General features: G+C 40.1%; 1 long non-coding RNA gene across 7 annotated transcripts in view; it reads right to left on the bottom strand.

The window, feature by feature from the left end:
- Positions 1–22,140, bottom strand: part of LOC132669119 (uncharacterized) — a 91,886-nt gene that overhangs the window by 65,351 nt on the left and 4,395 nt on the right. For 5 of the 7 annotated variants that reach the window (XR_013556279.1, XR_013556283.1, XR_013556280.1 and 2 more), the window contains exon 3: positions 19,296–19,371. This is a non-coding gene — a long non-coding RNA (uncharacterized LOC132669119). Of the gene's footprint in view, positions 1–13,241; positions 13,823–19,295; positions 19,372–22,140 lie in introns of those variants that run through there. The other 2 variants (XR_013556278.1, XR_013556281.1) reach the window with 2 other exon arrangements.

The raw sequence follows: 22,140 nt of genomic DNA, 5'->3' as shown, positions 1-22,140 counted from the left end.
AATCTGAGCAGAGGCTCTAGCCAGGAGGGCTCTGTTTTGCTAGAATCCTGCCCCAATTTAAGGGTCAGATTGCAGCTCTCCCGAAAAATTGCTCTGTAGTAGGTTGTATTATTTAGAAAATTCCAACCAAGCACCAGAATGTCTGAGATAAGTGAGCTCTTTGTAAATTAAGGAGAAAAATAAAGGACATCAGCATAATCCTATCTCTAAACCAAATCTGGATAATGTAAAAGGACTTCCAAATAACACCATTTAACTCCTTCTTTGCCAGGAGTACAAAAATTTGCACTCTTTCTCAGCAAACCAAGTAGCAACCCCTCATGAACTTGCTATTTAAACTGCGGAAAGGAGAAGAAAAAAAAGTGGGAATAAAGAAGGTAACATGAGAAGATGGCAAGGAAATATCTACTCTTAAACACCTGGGGACCAAAAAGATTTGTAATGACAAAATTTGCTTATGGAATGTCCTCAACCCGGGGCACCTGGGTGGCTCAGTAGGTTGAGCTCCTGACTCTCTTGGGTCATGATCTCATGGTTTGTGTGTTTGAGCCCTGAATTGGGCCCCGTGCTGACAGTGCAGAGCCTGATCCAGATTCTCTGTCTCCCTTTCTCTCTGCCCCTCCCTGGCTCTCTCTCTCTCTCAAAAATAAATAAGTAAACCTTAAAAAAAAAAAATGTCCTCAACCCCACTAGGACCCAGGATCCATTGACCCTGACACCTTTCTTCATCACCCCTTACCTCCACTGTATCCTTACTTCCCTCCCTACCCAGGTTCCATTCACAGATCTTGTGTACATCCCCAATGTCTTTACCCCTCTCTCCTTTCATATATTTATCTGGCAAAACCCTAACTAATTATAATTAGTTCTACCGACTTCACACCTCAGAACATTGAGGAGAAACACATAACCATGGTGACTGGACTCCGTTGAAATTCGAAATCATAGGCATCCTGTAGCCCCCCCCCCCCCCCATGCTTCTTGGCTATTCCGTTGGATTGCCCTCTCCCCTAGACAGCTAGTCTACACCTGTTCCCCCTTTTTACTCTGCGGGTCACCTTGCTCACTATTGCTTTATATGAGTAATCAGAAGAAACTTCCATGTGCTCTCATCACCCCAACTGCCCCACAACTCAGATTCATTAAACTGTTGGAAGATGGGACTCAGCAGTGTCTTCATGCCCCTGCCCTAGCTGTCATTTACTTAAAGGACAGAATATTTTCTGGACTTGAAAACAATCAGAGAGCATCAAGATAGCGCTGTCCTGGGTATGCTCCCTGACAGCAGTGTCCCTTTGTCTTGTGTTGCTGCATCTCTTCCATTTGAAGCTTCAGTTTAGTGGATGCAAGCTTATCTAAACTGGGGACCAAACATTTGTCCCCTGCCTACATTTCTGGTGAACTACAAGCAGGTCACATGTCTCCCTGGGCCAGCTCTGGGAGCTTGAGAGGTATACAGTCTGCTTTTGCCCTCACTGCTGTGAATCCTGTCCAGCTGCCACCCAGAGCCCTGCCCAAGGTTTGCAGGTACGTGTCCCAGGGATAGGGTTTGACCATACAGGCCAGCACCTGCACAGGGCTGCCCACCCAGTGCTGCTTTGCTTTCTGCCACCTCCCCTGATGTCTGCCAGAAGAAGAGGCCATAGTAGGACTTAGGAACTCAATATTGGGCATACTCATAATAGCTACCATTTAACAAGTATCTTATGTGCCAAAAGGCTTACACCCATTAGCTTGTTAATTCCCACAGCCACATTCCAAAGTAAGTTTCACTGTCCTCGCTTTCTATATGTGAACACCTTTGCCTCAACTTCAGGTTTGTGAAAAGCACCCTCTCTGGCAAGAATGCACATTTCCCCAGGCACCAGGAGCAACAGGGCTTCCCCAAGCCATTGAGATTTGTATGGAAAGAAAGGAGACATTGCCTCCACCTCAAAAGTGACAAAGCTGGCAGAGATAATCACAGGCTTAGAAGCTAACAGTTGTGTTCTCATTAAGAATACATAGCTAAGTTCTCCTCTGAGAACATTTGTGTTTAGATTTCCTCAAAGTGCTCTCCACCATCCATGATTTTTACTTTTTGTAAAGGGCGCAGTTAGGTCATCTCACCAGGACAAAAGTGACAATGAGTAGTCAAGTTTTACCACTTTCTAGACTGAAAAGCTCTCTAGCTTTGAAATAACAGCTTTTCTAGATTCTTCAGTTGTCTGCCAACCCTGCCCCCCATCTTTTTTGTTGTTGTTGTTTTATTTTTTGTTTAAAAAAATATATATTTTTTTTTTAATTTTTTTTTTTCAATGTTTTTTATTTTATTTTTGGGACAGAGAGAGACAGAGCATGAACGGGGGAGGGGCAGAGAGAGAGGGAGACACAGAATCGGAAACAGGCTCCAGGCTCCGAGCCATCAGCCCAGAGCCTGATGCGGGGCTCGAACTCACGGACCGCGAGATCGTGACCTGGCTGAAGTCGGACGCTTAACCGACTGCGCCACCCAGGCGCCCCTAAAAAAATATTTTTTAATATTTATTTTTGAGAGAGAGGGAGAGTATGTGTAAGGTGGGGGAGGGGCAGAGAAAGAGGGAGACAGGATCACAAGCCAGGGCTGCACTGACAGCATAGAACCCAATGCAGGGCTTGAACTCACAAACTGTGAGATCATGACCCAAGCTGAAGTTGGTTGCTTAACTGACTGAGACACCCAGGCACACCCCTGCCCCAATCTTTTAAAAATCTTATAAGTTCTGGGCATACGTTGAAACAGCCACATTTAAAAGTTTAGAAAACTGAGATTTAGAGAGGCTTAATATCTTACTCAAAATCAGCCAGGACCTGGGCCCAGATCTTGAGATACAAATTCTACACATCCTCCATCATAGAACACTGTAAAATTAAGCTTCTGTAAACTCACAAAAACTTTGAGAGACATTCCTTAATAAGGCTCCAAGGTTGGACATGCTTGTATTTATTTTTTCTGTGGAAAAGAAACTAGCTCCATGCAACTATAGCTGGAAAAATAAATACGGATCTAGTTTGTTCCTATAATTCTGAATTCTAGATCTTAGAAGCTTAGAGTCATAAATTTTAAACATTATTTAGTTTAATTTCATCATCAATTTTAAGTATAAGGGAAAACTTGGAATAGCCTTATTTAAAACAAAAATGTGCCTTTAGATGTAATGTTATTTTTGCATTCACGTTATTGACAAATGAACCTATTGGGACAAAAATAATATTAGAGTAAGATATATTTGAGGCTACAACTGGTCCTCTTTATGTTAAAATTATGGGTTTAAAATATATATTAGGGTGCAGGTGAGAACAGCACAGCTATTTTATGAAGACTATGAAAGTACAATGGAAGTTTTGGCTTTCATACAACATTTGAGTTTGTTTTGTAGATTCTTCCTCATAATTAGATTTAGAGTTTAGATGATCTCATGTGACTCTCTTAGAAAAACAGAAGTTTTAGCCAAGCACTGACATGCAAAATAAAAACAAAAATCTTTTCCCTTCAGGGTCTAGCCTAGCTATAGTTTTAGCTGGAAGTCAGGCAATGCATCTACACATGCACAGTAATTAAATCTAACTTCTAACAAACTTGAAGTTAAATTTTAATGACCTTTTATAGCTGGCTAATAAATGGTATGTAAATGAGTCATGGATGGAGACTTTACTTTATATAAAATGCCACAAAACAGTACTGATTGATACACTGCAAAGAAAAGAGGCCTTGGAAATCTGTGTTCTGCCACCATAGATCCTTAGCCAAATCATTTAGCTTCTCTGAGCCTCAGTTTCCTCATTGGTACAATATGATGGTTGCATTCGGTCATTGTAACTAATGCACGTAGAGTTCTTAAGTCCCCAGAGCTCTTATCCATGCGTAGTCTGACTTAATTCTTACAATTCCATGAAAGAAAGAAAGTCAGGTACTGTTACCTACATTACACAAGCTCATGAAGGCTAAAATACATGACCAAAGTTACGCAGTTTGTAAATGGTGGAGCTAGGATTCAGATGCAATTTAGACACAATTCTACAAAATAGGCATAGGTAGACACCATGCCTATCACCTCTAAAAGTCCGATATAATAAAGTGGTGTTTAGTCATTACTCAATTATAACCAGACGTTTAAAGTGCCTTAAACACTATTCAACAGGTACAACACGTTCTCTAGCCTGCAGGACTGAATGATCTTATGATTCCTCTGTAGGAGGATCCAATTAAGTGCTAAGTTAATAGCCAACTTTATAGCCAAGCTAATAGAAAAGCCACATTACACTGGCTCTGTTTTGCCAGACCAGCCACTTTGAAGACTTCGAGCTGATTTATGTCCCATGATATTTGTTAGAATCTCAAGGCTACTGTAAAAAAAAAAAAAAATTCTCCCATTGCTGTTACTAAAATGTGCTAAGTAAGTCACAATAGTAGCCAGAATATTTGTGAGTAAACAATGTAGAATATTCAACTAGTTTAAGAAATGATGCTAGCTATGTGTCTCCAAGCTCTTTCCTCAGATATTTGACCCCAGGCATTTGGTAAATCCTAAAAAGCCATTATTTCAGCAGGTGTTGGTTTCCACTTGAAGGCAAGCCAAATATTACATGTGCATGGCATACATTTCTATTTTTCAAAGGGTTTTCACTTTGGCTATTTCATTTTATCCTTATACAATGCTAATGTGTAGGTTGAAGTTGTTCTCTGTGATCTCCAAAACAGCTATTTATTTATTTAGTCTCTAGTTTTTTTTTGTCTGTTTTTAACCCACTGGGGCATTACTAATGTTAACGCATACAATAATATAATAGAGCACTATGTTTCAAAAGTTGTAAATCAACCTAGGTTCAGTAATCAACTTCGCAAATTTGAAAGGATAACAAAAAATTGATAGGAATTGGCAAAAATACCTTTGTAGCAGATATGCCCAAAACACTTAAGGATTCAGAAGGAGGCAAGAATAAATTAATACTATTTTTAAAACATAAAATAGGAAATAATTGAACACAACTTTACCAAAACCTATGGATGTTCAATGGAAGAGAAGAGAATGTGGAGTAAGGTTAACGGGTGTCATGATTTAATCAATGGTCCTTATAATAAACTTTAAAAGGTTATTTGAAAGTGTTAGCTTTCCTTTTTATAAAGAAGAAACATGCTAGTATGTACTTTGGAAAAAAATACCTGGAGACACGCACACCATGTTATTAGCAGCAATTATCAAGGAGAGACTATTTATTTGTATCGATTTTGATCTGATCAAAAGTTTCCAAATATTCTTGAAATATGTGCGAGAGTGTTCTCTTTAGTTAGACAGTAAGCTCAGTCTCCTTTAAAAAATTCCAGCTGGAGGGGTGCCTGGCGGGCTCAGTTGGTGGAGCATGTAACTCTTGATCTTGGGGTTGTGAGTTTGAGCCCCATGGTGGGTGTTGAGATCATTTAAAAATAAAATCTTAAAAAAAAAAAAAATTAATGGAGCTATTGATCCATCTGCAAACTTAGTTTTGCTGGAGACATTTTAAATCAGTGTGTTTCAACCATAGGCCCATCAAAATTCGACTTTGTGTCTTTCTCAAAAATTCTAATTGATGAGGGAGAAGGAGGAGAGGAGAGAATGAGATCCAGAAGTCACAAGATGGAGGTTAAGGTATTATGGTCAGATTTTAATTTGTCCAGGAACAGAGTGAGTAGCATTGTAAGTCTAATGCAAGTCATAGTATATATCAGAATATTCAGGGCCTCCTAACCCTTTTATATCTGGAAAGGCTCCAAGAAAAAAAGCCTAATTCGGTTTACTGACGCTTTGGGACCATCCTGGCGCTGGGGCTGGAGTGTTTTTCTTCATCTGTTCCCTCTGGGTGCAGTTAAGGGGCCACCTAGTGACTGGGCTGGGAATTGTAGCTACCCTACAGTGCCCTCCCCCCACCTCGCTCCACCACAATGCACACACTCCAGGAAGGTTGTCAGTTCACATGTGGAATGAAAGAAATTAGGTTGGCAAACTTCTCTCTAATAGAAACCGCCTTAACAACCCACTTTGCAAGTCTGTCTCCTTGTCCAGAATCATCATCTTTCACAGAGCCTTAAATTCTCACATTACCTAACAGGATTACCGAGAGGATACACTGAAATTACATAAACTAAAACACAAAAATGCAGTTTTAAAAGTTACAGTTATTGTTTGTGTTAGCCAAATCTTGGGAATAGGTCACAGAAGAGTTTTGTTAAGTGCCAGTCTGTTATAAAATCAGAGATGTTAAGGTAGGCAAAACTTGGGAAGTCCATAGTTTTAAAACCTTCATTCTAAGAAGGAAGAAACTGAGGTTTAGAGATGTAAAGAGGAGGGACTTCATGGGGCTGTTCTACTTCCATTCATTTGTTTATTAACAGATATTGTTCACTGAATTTCTTTTTTCCTTTTTTTTTTAATGTTTGTTTATTTTGAGAGAGAGAGAGAGCACAAGTGAGCAGAGGAAGGAAAGAGAGGAAGAGAGAGAATCCCAAGCAGGCTCCGTACGTCAGTGCCGAGCCTGATGTTGGGCTCAGTCTCACAAACCGTGAGATCATGACTTGAGCTGAAACCAGGAGTCAGACGCTTAATCCACTGAATCACTGAGGCGCCCTGTTCACTTAATTTTTACTAAGAGCTAGGTGCTGGGGAAGCAAAGATGGATAAGGCACAAGGAGCACTCTGTCCAGAGGAGAGCCAGATTCAGAAGCAAGTAAAAATGAGTGTGGGAGTGAAGTGGTACAGCTATACAAAGGACCTGCTTGTGTTAGACCCACCAGAGCGTGTACCCTATAAGACAACATGCTTTAAAAAGCACACAGAATAAACAAAATGTGGTATATCAATACAAAGGAATATTATTTAGTTTTAAAAAGGAAGGAAATTCTGACACATGCTACAATATGGATTAAACTTGAGGACATTATGCTAAATGAAATAAGCCAGTCACATAGGGTCAAATACTGTATGATTCCACGTATATGAGATACCTAGTCAGATTCACAGAGACAGTAAGTAGAATGGTGGTTGCCTGGGGCTGAGGGAGGGGGGAGAGGGGGAGTCATTGTTTAATGGGGACTGAGTTCCAATTCAGAAAGATGAGAAAGTTCTGGAGATGGATGGTGGTGATGGTTGCACAACATTGTGAATGTCCTTAATATTGCTGAACTGTACACTTAAAACTGGTTAAGATGGTAAATTTTATGTTATATATATTTTTTACCACATTAAAACAATTACACAGAAAGCATCACCTCCCATAGTCAGAATAGCTGGTATCAAAAAGATAGAAGTGTTGGCGAGCTTGTGGAGAAAAGAGAACGCTTGTGCTCTATTGGTGGGAATGTAAATTGGTGCAGCCACTATGGGAAACAGTAGGGAGGTTCTTCAAAAAATTAAAAATAGAAATGCCAAATGAGTTGGTAATTCCACTGCTGAGTATTTACCCAAAGAAAATGAAAACACTAATTTGAAAAGATATGTGCGCCCCTATGTTTATTGCAGCATTACTTATAATAGTCAAGATATGGAAGCAACCTAAGTGTCCACTGATACCTGAATGGATAAAGGAGTTGTGGTATACATATACAATGAAATATTACTCAGCCACAAAAAAGAATGAAATCTTGCCATTTGCAACAATATGGATGGACCTACAGGGTATTATGCTAAATGAAATAAGTCAGACAGAGAAAGACAAATACCATGCAATTTCACTTATATGTGGAATTAAAACAAGCAAACAAATAAATAATAGAAGCAGACTCATAAATACAGAGACCAAACTGGTGGCTGCCAGAGTGGGGTGGAGGGATGGACAAAATAGGTGAAGGAGGTTAAGAGGTACAAACTTCCATTTATAAAATAAATAAATCATAAGGATGAAAAGTACAGTATAGGGATAGTCAATAATATTGTACTAATTTTGTATTGTGACAGATAGTAACTGTACTTATCGTGGTGAGCATTTGAGTAATGTATGGGGTTGTCAAATCACTAACGTTGTACACCCAAAACTAATATAACAGTGTAAAAAATAAAATAATAAAAAAGTTGCATCACACACAGAAAAGAACACAGAAAGCAATGAGAATGAAGCAACTATAGCTCCACACGATATGACAGGGAACGCATACTATGTTGAGCAAAGGAAGCCAGACACAAAAGGATGCAAACTGTCTGCTTTCTATATCATGTATGTGTTAAAATTCAGGGTAGTGGTCATCTCTGGGGGAGGCAGCGACGGGACAGCATGGGCTTCCAGGGATCTGGTAATGCTTCTGTTTCTCCATCCAGGAAGGAACGCTTACTTTGTAAAGATCAATTGCACTTTATACCTATAATTTGTGCAGTTTTCTGTATATATATTAAAACTCAGCTTATTGTTGTTGATTATGGGACATAGGCCAACTGAAGAGGAATCAGTAGGATAGTGAAGGGACTTCCTTCATAGGAAAGGTTGACTAGTTTCAGGATGGTCAGAGTAGTTTAGAATCTTCAAATATCTGAAAAAGTGGCATATGGAAGAAGAAGCCAGTTTCGCTTATTATACCCAGAAGGGTAGAACTTGGGGATGATGGGTGGGAGGTAGAGGAAGACAGAATTTAGCTCATTATAAAGGATGCTTCAATTGCAGGGTTAGAATGGGATCTCTCAGGAGATCATATAGTCAGATGGAATGAGCACTGACTTCCGAGCCACCGGGAAAGTGGCTTTGTCACTTTCTTGGAACTATCTATGTCACTCTATTGAGTCTCAGTTCCACAACTGTAAACTGGGGCTAGTGCTAAGTAGCTTGCTGGGTTAGTTATAGGGCTTGTGACAATGTATACAACATGCCTCAAAGAGGCCTTGGCCCATAAGAGGCACTCTATAAGTGGTAGAAACTATTTTCAGTAGAAAATTAAATAGGTAGATAATACCTTGGTAATGTGTTAGAATGTGTATTGAAGTATTGGTCTCTTTCAACCCCAAGAATCTATGGCTCTTTGTATCTTTCTTTGTAATTTTCTCAAGGTCACACAACTATTGTTGCAAGGCCTTCTGTCCCTGAGGTGGTTTTCTCTAGTGGGCTGCCTTGGGCAGGAGAGTTACTAGTAGTAAGCTATTACCCACCAGAGCTAATTAGGTATTTACATCAGCAATAGGCCCTGAGGTACAGGACCCTGTTCCTTTAAATTCTCAGTGTGCTCTGGGAAAGTTCAAAGAGGGGAAAACCTGGGAAGGTTGTTGAAGTGGTGGGCTATAAATGGGACAGTTTACAGCTTGAAGATACCATAGATCTCATGGTATCAAATTAAGCATATGACTTTGGCTCAGGTCATGATCTCATGGTTCTTGAGTTTGAGCCCTGCATTGGGCTCTGTGCTGACAGCTTAGAGCCTGGAGCCTGCTTCAGATTCTGTGTCTTCCTCTTTCTCTGCCCCTTCCCTGCTCACTCTCTCGAAAATACATAAAAACATTTAAAAAAACTTTTTTAAGTGTATTAAAGAAAAAAATGAAGACAAAATTAGCTTGTCTCATCATTTTTCAGGGTCCAGTTCTTATTGGTGGGTAAATTAATAAATCATAAGGCATAAAAAAGAGATGCCATTTTGAAAAACAGTTTCTTCATTTGTAGTCAAAAGCAGTATACTCAGTCCACAAAGACGAGAAGAACCTGGGTTAGTTAGCACTTTGGGCTGAGTTTTCCCACAGCCTCTTTCTTCCCCTGACTGTGGGCTTCTTCCAGAAGGAAATGACTTGCTGGAGTGGGACTTCTGAGATTTACTCTAGGCTCCCCGCTGATCTCTGTTGACTATTACTGCCTCAGATTTACACCCTGGAAACAAGGAGAGTCCCTGCGACAAGAGACCTGAGGAAACAAACACCTAGAAAAAGTCTCTTTTTGTCTTAGGCATTACACACTCTAGACTGACCCTTTGAACTTGCTTATTTTCTATAGCTGCTCGAATATTATATATCTTGGCCCATTCAACTTCGTGTGAAATGAAAAATAATAGGAATTTAGCTCACTATAGCTTTGGCCTTAGCCAAAGGAAAGAAATACCAGCAGCTTCCTTTTGCAAGTAGCGACTTATTTTAGCATTTGCCCTCTCCAGACTAAAGCCCTTGGTAGAAACCAACATTACAGCCCAAGCCCACACAAAAACCTCAGATTTTAGTCATAAGTCTCACAAGGATGTTGCATCAGTTCTTAGTTTACCAAACGGAAACAATGCCATGCTCAAAATGAGTAACTTGACGGGAGTATAACGAAAGGACTACTTACTAAAGTAAACAGGGTATGGGGGCGGGTGGGGAGAAGCAAAAGGGATTTGGATAGTATCCCAAGGTTAGCAGCTGCATGCAAAGGAAAGGGAGTACGGTAGTTACAGTGATGGTTCTGTATGCATCGGAATCTCCTGCAGGGCTTGTGAAAACATAGATTGCTGGGCCTTCCCTGGGAGTTTCCGCTTTGGTAGGTTTGGGGTAGGACTAGAGTATTTGTATTTTTCACACATTCCCTGGTGCTGCTGGTCTGGGGGAAAACCTCTGAAAAGGCAGTTTGGCTTGAGCTGTGCCCTCCAACCTGAAGAGACCCAGCAGAGAAGACACCAGGGAGTCTAATCCAGGCAGCCTCATGCCCTCCTGCCCTCTCTCTGTAGCTCCCCCTCCATGAAACTCAACCAGCAGCCAGCAGGCGAGGGAGCCCAATGATGCTCAGAAAGTTCAACCTCCAGAATGTGGATCAGATTGGAGAGTGGATCTGGAGGAGTAAACAGAAAATATCCAGCTCTTCCACCCCAAAATATCTTCCAAGTACCTTCTCCTCACCATTTTTTTTCACACTATCTTATATTTCTATTTTACTTTCCAGTGTACATGTAACATTCATATGCATGATGTAATGTGATTCTCACAGCAACCCTACAGGATAGGCGGGGATGATATTTATGCTCATTTACAAGTAAGGCAACAAATGAGGCTCAAAATTGATAAAGGCTGCACATTTGGTAAGAGCTGGGATTTCACCCCAAGTTTTCTAGGTCCTAATGTGGGGTTCTTGCCACCACTTCACACTTTAGACATGAGTGAATCCGGCAGTGATGCTGGTCTCCCAACAACAGGCTCTTGGGAAGTTATGTGTTCATCCCTCACTGCCCCATATGCAAGGCCCTCAAGCTACACTCTTTTCTGGGAGAGGTGGCCTCCCTTTTTGACTGGGGAGTTCACCCCTTTCTTCAGGGCCTATGCTGAATTTAGAAATGCTAGAGCCATTTCTTTGTGTTATTCACTGTTTTTCAAATTTTTCAGTGGCAGGGCGACTCAAAGTCTTGATTTCGAGGTTCTCGCCCCCTCTGGGTTCAGAACCTTTTGAGAAACAGACACATGAATCAGACATATTGAGAGAAAAGAGTTAGCTTTGATGGTGGTGAGGCCAAAGTGGAGGAGTCACATGTCAGGGTGTACAACCGCACTTCCCAATACTCTACTCTAGACCTTCTGATGAGGCAGGGGTGGGTGCACTGAGCATGCTCAGTTCCTTCCCCAGGGCCCCAGTCAGGTAAGTCACTCCCTCTTTGGGGAGAACTGGGAGGGGACAAGCAGAAAGGCAAATGGTCTCCGCAATTTTGAAGAAGTGAAAGTTTCTATTTTATGGACCTGGGAGAGGGAGAAAATGGCTTCCCCTAGTAATAATGTCCTTTGAGGACATCTTGCTCTTAGCACTATGGAAGAAGAATTGATGTAATTAATTCTGTCATATGATCTAGGTATTGTATTTTTTAAAGATTTGACTTTCATTAGTAGATTACTATGGCCTCAGGCCTCAATATACTCTCATTTCTTTGATATGCTACTTTGTTTCCTTTAACTAGATTCATTTCTGATCCCTTGATCATTTTTGACAATGCTCTGGACCAAGGCCCACTTGAATTTGAGAAAGTTCCCATGGTTTCCTTTTGAGAAGATCCCTGCTTATCGAATCTAGAGCCTATCTCTCTTTCTTGTCCAGGATCGGGTAGACTATTGGGAAAAGTCTTTATGAAGATTTCCTGGGAACTGGAGTTTTAAAATAAGTGTCTGTGGGAAAATACTCTCTAACTACAGAAGGGGCTCTGTTTTTGCCTCTACTTACTTCTCAAGTTCTTTGGGGAAAAGAAAGTATCATAGGTCAAATCTTTTTACAAGTAAGCTCCACTGGACTGTCCAAATACACGGTATGGATTAGAATTTTGTTTCATTGACTACGATTTGAAATAGGTTAGATATAAGCTGCGCTGTGGAGGACTCTCTTAAATAGAGATTTTCATTGCAAAGGTACTTGTAGAGGAGTTTACCTGTAAACAACAGATCTCTTCCAGCTAAGTTTTTAGCAGGCTGATTCAGACTGGGGAGCAGGAGTGGGAAAATACTGTGGACACAGTCTGCTGGCTAGCAGTCAAGGCAGAGGAAAGAAAACACAGGCAAAGGTCTGTGTGAAATGTGAATCTGAGTCACGGAGGGAGAGGAAGAAAATAGCATGTGTCATTCTGAAAAAGCTCCTCTTAGGGCAGTTTCTTTTGGCTGTAACTGCTGCCTCTCCCCTGGAGAGAGTCACAGGGCCTCTCTTGGCTCTTCCTGCCACATTTTCAGACTTAAAAGGAAGCCACCTTCAGGCAAATTCCCTCTTCCTCCCAAGAAAGAAAATAAAAGGAAATTGAGAGTCCTGCTCTCTGAAGAACCTGGGTCTGGTTTTGAAACGAACTCAGGAAAGTGCCCTGCCTTCAGGGGTTGGGAGTATCTGCAGTCACAACTGGGGCTTGCTCCTCTGGTGCCCTCTTGCGTATGAGTGTGGAACTGTTTTCTTTAAAGTGGCCTAAATCCCCACCATTGCAGTCCCCAGAACTCTACCCAGCATGTCTCCTTTTCTAGGCCTTGCCTCTCAGCCTGGAGAGTTTCCTGAACAACTTCTGGTCACTCCTAAGCCTTCTCTCTTGAAATTTTTCTCTGGTAACCCTCTATAGACCCTCATCAATGTATTAAGTTTTCTAAACAAATTCTTTCTCTTTCTACTTTTGCATGCATCTCTGGTCACTAAGTCCCAGAAAGATCCTGTAGAAACTGTCAATCAATAACAGACAAGCATTTCTAAAATTCACTTAACAATTTTATAGTTTTATTGAAATATAATTTACATATCATATTCACCCATTGTAAGTGTACAGCCAATGATTTAATAAAAATCAGATTTAATAAAATCAGATTTAATAAAAATTTACAGTGCTATGCAATCACTGTTACAGTTTAGGTTTAGAACACTTCCAAAACCCCATGAAGTTCCCTCACAAGTATTTGCAGCCAATCCTCAATTTCACCTCCAATCTTGGGCGGCTACTGATCTGATTTCTGTCTGAAGATTTCCCTTTTCTGGTCAAAGCATATAAATGTACACTTTATAACAAGCTTCTTTCAGTTGGCATAATGTTATCAAGGTTCATCCATGTTGTAGCATGTATCAGTGCTTCATTGCATTTTACAGCTGAAAAATTGTCCATTATATGGACATACTAGTTTTGTTTATCCATTCATCAGTTGATGGACATCTGCGTTGTTTCCAGCTTTTGGTTATTATGAATAAACAAACTGCTATGGGGGCATGTAGGTGGCTCAGTTGGTTAAGGGTCCAACTTCAGGTCAGGTCATGATCTACAGTTCGTGAGTTCAAGCTCTGCATCGGGCTCTGTGCTGACAGCTCAAAGCCTGGAGCCTGCTTTGGATTCGGTGTCTCCCTTTCTCTCTGTCCCTCCCCTGCTCATGCTCTGTCTCTCTCTGTCTCTCAAAAATGAAAAGACCTTAAAAAAACAAACAAAAAAACCAAACTTCTGTGAACATTTATGTACAAGTCTTTGTGTGAACATATAGTTTCATTTCTCTTGGGTAAATACCTAGTAGAGTTTCTAGGTCATATGGCAAATTTGTTTACCTTTTTAAAAAACTACCAAGTTGTTTTATAATGTGGCTTTTCCATTTTACATTCCCACCAGCAATATATAAAGAGTTTCCCACATCTTCTTCAACACTTGGTATTGTCTATACTTTGATTATGGCCCTAGTGGGTGTGTAATGGTATCTTCTTGTGGTTTTAATTTGAATTCTCCTAGTCACTAATAATGTTGAGTGTTTTTTCAAGTACTTGTTACCCGTTCATATATTCTCTTTGGTGAAATGTGCATTTCCTCATTTTTAAATTAGATTGTTAGTCTTCTGATTACTAAGTTATAAGAGTTCTCTGTGTATTTTGGATACAACTCCTTTACCAGATATATAGCTTATAAGTATTTTCTTTCAGTCTATGTCTTATCTTTTGAACTTATTAAGAGTTTTCTTTGAAGCCCAAAAGTTGTCACTTTGATGAAGTCCAGTTTATCAATTTTTTGTGGATTGCACTTTTGAGATCATATTTAAGAACTCTGCCTAGCCTAAGGTCATGAAGAATTTATCCTATATTTTATTCTAGAACTTTTAGTTTTACATTTACATTTAGAAGGCAGCTATGCTCACCACTATACCACCAAGGCTACACTACATTTACATTTAGGTCTAAGAGCCCTTTTGAGTTAATTTTTGGGGGGTGGTGTGATGTAAAAGTCTACGTTAACTTTTTTCCCATATGGATATCAAACTGTACCAGCATCATTTGTTGAAAAGATTGTCCTTTCTCCATTGAACTATCTTGGATACTTCACTGAAAATCAACTGACCATAGGGGTACTTGGGTGGCTCAGTCAGTTAAACGCCAACTCTTAGTTTCAGCTCAGGTCATGATTTCACAGTTTGTGGGATCGAGCCCCAGGTTGGGCTCTGAGCTGATAGCAAGGAGCCTGCTTGGGATTCTCTCTTTCCTTCTCTCTTTGACCCTCCCCTGCTTGTGTGCTCTCTCTCTCTCTCTCTCTCAAAATAAATAAACATTAAAAAAAGAAAGAAAGAAAATTGGGTGCCGGGGTGGCTTAGTCCATTAAGTGTCTGACTTTGGCTCAGGTCATAATCTCTTGGTTCAGGTCCTGAGTTCGAGTCCCGTGTCGGGCTCTGTGCTGACAGCTCAGAGCCTGGAGCGTGCTTCGAATTCTGTGTCTCCCTTTCTCTCTGTCCCTCCCCTGCTCATTCTGTCTCTGTCTCTAATGTCTCTAATGTCTTTAATGTTAATAAATAAACATTAAAAAATTTACATTTGGTTCTCTTTTTAAAAACAGATAATGTCTTTTTATTGAATTATATATTTGTTAAGTCACTGTTGTCATATATTGTTTTAATTATTTAAACATGATTTCCTTGGGTTCTTTGAACATATTTATAATAACTGCTTTGAAATCTTTGCTAAATCCAACATGGAGGCCCACTCAGAGACAGTTTCTACTAACTCTTTTTTCCCCTGAATATAAGTCATCTTTCCTGCTTCTTTGAAACTTCATAATTTTGTTGTTGAAAGCTGGACATTTAATTTTTTTTAAGTTTTAATTTAAACTCCAGTTAGTTAACATACAATATAATATTAGTTTCAGGTATACAATTTAGTGATTCAACACTTCTATACAACACCTGGTGCTCATCATAAGTGCACTCCTTAATACTCATCACCTATTTCAGCCATCCCCCCACCCACCTCCCCTGTGGTAGCCATCATTTTATTCTCTATAGTTAAGAGTCTGTTTCTTGGTTTGCCTCTCTCTCTTTTTTCTCTTTGCTCATTTGTTTTATTTCTTTTTTTTTAACTTATTAAACAAATACTTTAAAATGTTTATTTACTTTTGAGAGCGAGAGCTAGTGAACATGAGTAGGAGATGGGCAGAGAGAGAAGGGGACAGAGGATCTGAAGCAGGCTCCAGGCTCCAAGCTGTCAGCACAGAGCCTGACACGGGGCTTGAATTCACAAACTGCCAGATCATGACCTGAGCCAAAGCTGGACACCTAACCAGTCACCCAGGTGCCCCTCGTTTGTTCTGTTTCTTAAATTCCCCCTATGATTGAAATCATATAGTATTTGTTTCTCTCTGACTGACTTATTTTGCTTGGCATAATACTAATACTCTTTAGCTCCATTCAGGTCATTGCAAATGGCAAGATTTCATTCTTTTTATGGCTCAGTAATATTCCACTGTATATAAGTACCACATCTTCTTTATCTATTCATGAGTTGATGGACACTTGGGCTGTTTCCATATTTTGGCTATTGTAGATATGCTGCTGTAAACATTGGGGTGCATGTATCTCTTTGTATTAGTATTTTTGTATTCTTTGGGTAAATACCTAGTAGTGCAATTGCTGGATCATAGGGTGATTCTATTTGCAACTTTTGGAGGAACCTCCATACTGTTTTCCGGAGTGGCTGCACCAGTTTGCATTTCTACCAGCAGTGCAGGAGGGTTCCCCTTTCTTTACATCCTTGCCAACACCTGTTTTTTCTTGTGTTGCTGATTTTAGGCATTTTTTTTAAGTTTATCTATTTATTTTTGAGAGAGAGAAAGAGAGAGCACAAGTGAGGGAGAGTCAGAGAGAGAAGGAGACACAGAATCTGAAGCAGGCCCCAGGTTCTGATCTGTCAGTCCAGAGCCAGACACGAGGCTCAAACCCATGAACTGTGATATCTTGACCTGAGCTGAAGTCGGACGTTTAACCAATGAGGCACTCAGGCACCCTGATATTGGCCATTCTGACAGATGTTAGGTGATATCTCATTGTAGTTTTGGTTTGTATTTCCCTGTTGATGAGTGATGTTGAGCACCTTTTCATGTGTCTATTGGCCATCTGTATGTCTTATTTGGAAAAATGTTTATTCAGGTCTCCTGTCCATTTTTAAATTGGATTATTCATTTTTTGGGTATTGAGTTTTAGAAGTTCTTTATATATTTCGGACACTAACCCTTTATCAGATATGTCGTTTGCAAATATCTTCTCCCGTTCCATAGGTTGCCTTTCAGTTTTATTGATGTTTTGTTTTCTTTGCTGTGCAGAAGGTTTTTATTTTGATGAAGAAGTTGCTAGTAAGAAGTTGCTACTATTGATGTAAAAAATGTTGCTGCCTGTGTTCTCCTCTATGATTTTAATGGTTTCAGGTCTCATATTTAGGTATTTAATCCATTTTGAGCTTATTTTTGTGTATGATGTAAGAAAGTGATCCAGTTTCATTCTTTTGCATGTTGCTGTCCAGTTTTTCCCAACACCATTTGTTGAAGAGACTGTCTTTTTCCCATTGGATGTTCTTTTCCACTTTGTTGAAGATTAACTGACCATGTAGTTGTAGGTTCATTTCTGGGTTTTCTATTCGGTTCCATTGACCTATGTGCCTATTTTTGTGTCAGTACCCTACTGTTTTGATCACTACGGCTTTGTAATATAACTTGAAGTTGGGATTTGAGGCCTCCAGGAAAGCTGGACATATTAGATAAAATTCTGTAGGAAATCTTGTTTCTGATTTCTACCCCTAGTGATAGTTGTTGCTGTTTTTTTCTTTGTTTGTTTAGTGCCTTGCCTGGACTAAACCTATGGATGTCTCCCTCACCTTGTGTGCTCATGATATCTCTGGATTTTTAGGGGTCATCCTGGATCTGCACAGCTTGGTGGTCAGGCAAGGATTGATCAGAGGTTGTGCTCAAACCACAGAGTCAGTAAGACTTCCATTCCTTGCTATTCAATACGTGTGTGGTTTGGAGGGAACTTTCACATTTTAGGCAGTTTTCACATCTGCCTGACTTTTACTTTCCAACAGGCCTTGTGTCTACTTGGTGCGTACACACAGCCTCGGGTTGGCCAGTGATGGATGGAGAGCCACTATCTAGGACTGTCTATTTCCTGATCTCTTTTTTAAATTATTGGCTAGTCTTTGATCCATTGGTTACCCTAGTCAGGACTGTAGCCTCAGGTTGGCAGATGCCACTGGATTTTTCACATTTGTCTCCAAATTAAATGAGTTCCCTCCATCAAGGAATGTGTAAGTTTTCATGACTTGCTCCACCCGGATAGATCACAGTACCGATCAAACTTACTGGGCAGAGGGGCCTGGAGGAGTAGCCTCAGGGAAAAACAACCTAGAACCCTCCATTCTTATCTGATGTGTGGTACTTTTTAATGAATTGATACTTTTCAATTTGTTGTGTGCTTCTGAGTGATTTCTAAAACACTGGAATGGATATTTTTGATAATTTTGCTGTATACTTGTTTTCCATAGAGAGGATTTGCTTATCTCCTTTCTTCATCATGTGAGAAGTCCTGCCCTGAAATCCATTTTTATGTTACATAAAATTGTGTTTATCAAGCAGTTATCTATAAGATGCTAGATTGTTGTTTGCTAAAAAATCTGTTTCATATTTTACAAATGTTTGGGAAATGTTGAGTTAAATAAAATTAAATAGGATTCTTTATTATAGGACTTCACAGGGTCATGAATATGCCAAGATACCTTGCACATCTCTAAGAGCAGGGCTGTGGAGTAGAGTACAAGTATGCAGCATTTTCCAATTAATTTAGCCACAGAATATCTTTTACGATGAGTATCTATTAATAAGTTAAGAAACAATGGTAAATTCTGGGACAAATGAACTGTTTAGACTTTAAGAGATGGTCATCAATGGGTACTTCTTTATATTCCCACAGATCATTGTCAGTAGTGGGGAACAAATAACCAGATGTTCTCCCAGCACCCTTTTTTCCTAATAAATCTTTCTCTGGTCCTGCTTTAATCCCTGACACTTTCAGCTTCCATTAGTTCTATCTCTGAGGCAAACCCACTTATTTTATTTAATTTAAAAAAAATTTTTTATGTTTATTTTTTTATGTTGAAAGAGAGAGACAGACAGCAAGCAGGGGAAGGGCAGAGAGAGAGGGGGAGAGAGATAATTCCAAGCAGGCTCTGCACTGCTAGCATAGAGCCCTATGTGGAACTCAAGCCCACGAACAGTGAGATCATGACCTGAGCCGAAACCAACAGTTGGATGCCTAACCAACTGAGCTACTCAGGCAGCCCCAAACCCACTTAATCTACCCTGGCAGAGAAGGTTCAGTTGGGACCTGAATGGACCTCTGAGTTCCTAGTACCTTGCTTCTTTCCTAAAATGGTTTTAATTTTCCTTATGATTATAAAATTAATGTTATCATTTTAAAAAATTCAGTAAATAGCACAAAGTATAAAGAAAAACATACAGAGTAATCATAATTTGACCATCCTAGGCAATCACTTTTAACATTTAGGTATTTATGTGTCCAGATATTTTTCTATGCTTACCCTTCCCTCCCACACACTCTTCATTTATGAAATGTAAAATGAGTGCTTACTAAGTGTCAGGCATTGTGCCAGGTGCTGGGCAAATGGCAGTGAACACTTGATCCTTGGTCTCAAGAAGCATTCAGTCTAGTGAGGGAGAAAGACACTAAGTAAATCTGGTAAATAATTTCATATTTACAAATTGTGATAAATGTGAGATTGATATGTATTTTGGCAAAGACAGACTCAAGCCACATACGCATGTTTTATAACCTGTTTTCTTCACTCATATCAATCTTTCCATGACAACAAATATAGATTCTGTGCTAGAATCAAGAATAAGAAAAACATGCTCCTATTCCTGAGGGTTTGGTTCTAACAGAGGAGAGAGACATATAAATAGATCATTTCAATTCAATTTTAGTAGAGGTTGTATAAACATGGAGCAGGGAAGGCTTCATGGGGAAGGTGACTGCATGAGTTCTGTTTTAAAGGAAAAATAGAAATTTTCTAGTTAAGAGCAGAAGGATATTCTAGGCAGTCAGCATGTGCAAAAACAAAGGGGTTAAAAGTGTGGCATATTCAGGGAACTGTTGGCTGCTTGATATCGCTAAAACAAAAAATGCTAACCTGAGCCTAGTAGGAGAAAAGGCTAGAGAGGTGGGCAATGAGAAAGCTATCAAGGCCTACATCCCCCTGGTAAGGAGTTTGCATTTTATCCATCAGACTAGTCTGAACTGAGAAAAACATGATCAGATTTCTGAGATAGAAAGCTCTCTCTAAAGGGTTGGCTGAAAGGAAAGGAAATCGGTGATAGTGGGTGATTAATTAGAAGAGTTTTATAATAATCCAGGACAGAAATGGTGGCAGGGGAAATGGAGCAAATGGGGGTGAATTAACCATGTTATTAGGGGTAAATGGAGGCAATTTAGCTAGAGTGGGAAATCAGAATTATTGGGAGGGCTGACAAGGGCTTTTCAGGGAAAACAATGCCAAATGTTAAACTCAAGAGCAAAGGGATGAAGAAAGCTAAATGGAGTTTAGAAGTTGGGGTTGGGAATAGGGTACATGCCTGGGAACCTAGGGGAGAGTCTCGTACAGGTGAGATCCTTGGAGGCAAGGATATTTGTGTGTCCTTATAACTCCCCTTTCATGTGGTTCCCAGGCTCATTCCCAGGACAGCATGACAACCTTGCAGTAAGTGAGCATGAACAACTGTTGTTTGTCTTGAATAGTGTCATCAAATGAAGGCAGAAATTTTTGGGAAAATGTTACCCGAAAGAATGATTCCCTAGAGATACATCTTGAGAAGAAGTGGGTTGAATTCTCTGTGGGTATGGGGTGGAATCTAAGGCTTTTAAAGTGAAAGCTAATATTTATATATCAAATATTTCTGAAGAAATAGATGGTATCAGTTGTTTCTAGGGAAGGGAAGGGGGCAGCTGGGGGATGGGAGGGGCAAAAGATTTTGCTCAGCATAACGTTTTGTACATTTTGAGCTTTGAATGGAGGGAATTTAATGTCTATTCAAAATAAAAGTTTTTAAAAATTTTTTTTTAACGTTTATTTATTTTTGAGACAGAGAGAGACAGAGCATGAACGGGGGCGGGGTGGGGGGCAGAGAGAGAGGGAGACACAGAATCGGAAGCAGGCTCCAGGCTCCGAGCCATCAGCCCAGAGCCTGACGTGGGGCTTGAACTCACGGACCGCGAGACCGTGACCTGAGTCGAAGTCCGACGCTTAACCGACTGAGCCACCCAAGCGCCCCCTTTTTTTTTTTTTTTTTTGAATTTTTTTTTTTCAAAATAAAAGTTTTTAAAAAGGAAGCTGAAGAAATGCAGAAGAAAAAATTTTATTACCCCTTCAAAAAACAAAAAACCACCACATTTATTACCCTTTCACACATCTCCATATATTTCCAGGTGAGATAGTCCTGCTTGGAAAGTTTGTGGTGGGGCTGCTGATATTCTTGTGAGGCATAAGCTAGTTTGCCCCACTGCAGTCTTAGGACCACTGTACCTCCTTAAAATGTACTGAGTCACCTCCCGGCCCTATTTTCAGCTCAATGACAGCCACCTTCCTCCCTGACTAAAAGGAGAGACAGAGGAAATCCAGTTCTAGAGGGTTTAATTTAATAGGTTCGGTCCCTGTCATTCTGAGTGAAATTACCTGGGACAGAGGTAGAGATAGGAAAAGGAGAAAGAGCCCATATTTACAGAAAAAATGGACAGTCTAAAATTACATGTTTAAAAGAGAACATCCATACCCCTTTCATTTCATGGCAGGACTTGGAGCCAGGGTCTCAGAGTAGGAAGCCACAGGCGACCTCTTCACTGTGAATGCCATGAAAGTATGGGGAACATGCTCCAAGCTCAAAGTCCGTATTTAGGGCTGCAATTTCAGTTCTACCTCTAGGGTTGTGTGACTTTGGCCAAGTGGCTTCCACAGCCTAAGTATCAGTATCCTTTTCTGTAATATTAGGTGATTGGATGTGTGGATGACATCCAAAGTTTCTTCCAATTCCCACATCATATAATTCTAAATCTTAAGTCCTGCTATATACTTCTACAGCTTTTCCTAACAGGAATTTCACTTCCAGGCTTTTGATGTTTGTTTCTCACCTCTGTTGTAAATTTTTAGCTTTGCAAGGTGGAACCTAGAGAAGGAATGGTAGGAATTGGTGGGGATTCAATGATCTTTGTGCCTGGGTCACACACTGGATAGAAAGCTCTGGAAGTTGCTCCAGCAACTTTTCCTTCAGAATCCGGTCAGTAGGAGATAATTTTGTCTTTTTATCAAATTTTCTCTTTTCTAAGGATTCTTCTGTCTTCTTCTCTTACAACCATTCATCCTACCCCTAAACTCATTTGCTGTTCATTGGCCTACACTCCTATATCAATTGATGCGACTGAATAA

The sequence above is a fragment of the Panthera onca genome, chromosome B3 (genome assembly GCF_046562875.1).
Source record: "Panthera onca isolate mPanOnc1 chromosome B3, mPanOnc1 haplotype 2, whole genome shotgun sequence".
In the NCBI taxonomy this organism is placed as follows: domain Eukaryota; kingdom Metazoa; phylum Chordata; class Mammalia; order Carnivora; family Felidae; genus Panthera; species Panthera onca.
This window is presented reverse-complemented; position numbering and strand designations above follow the sequence as displayed.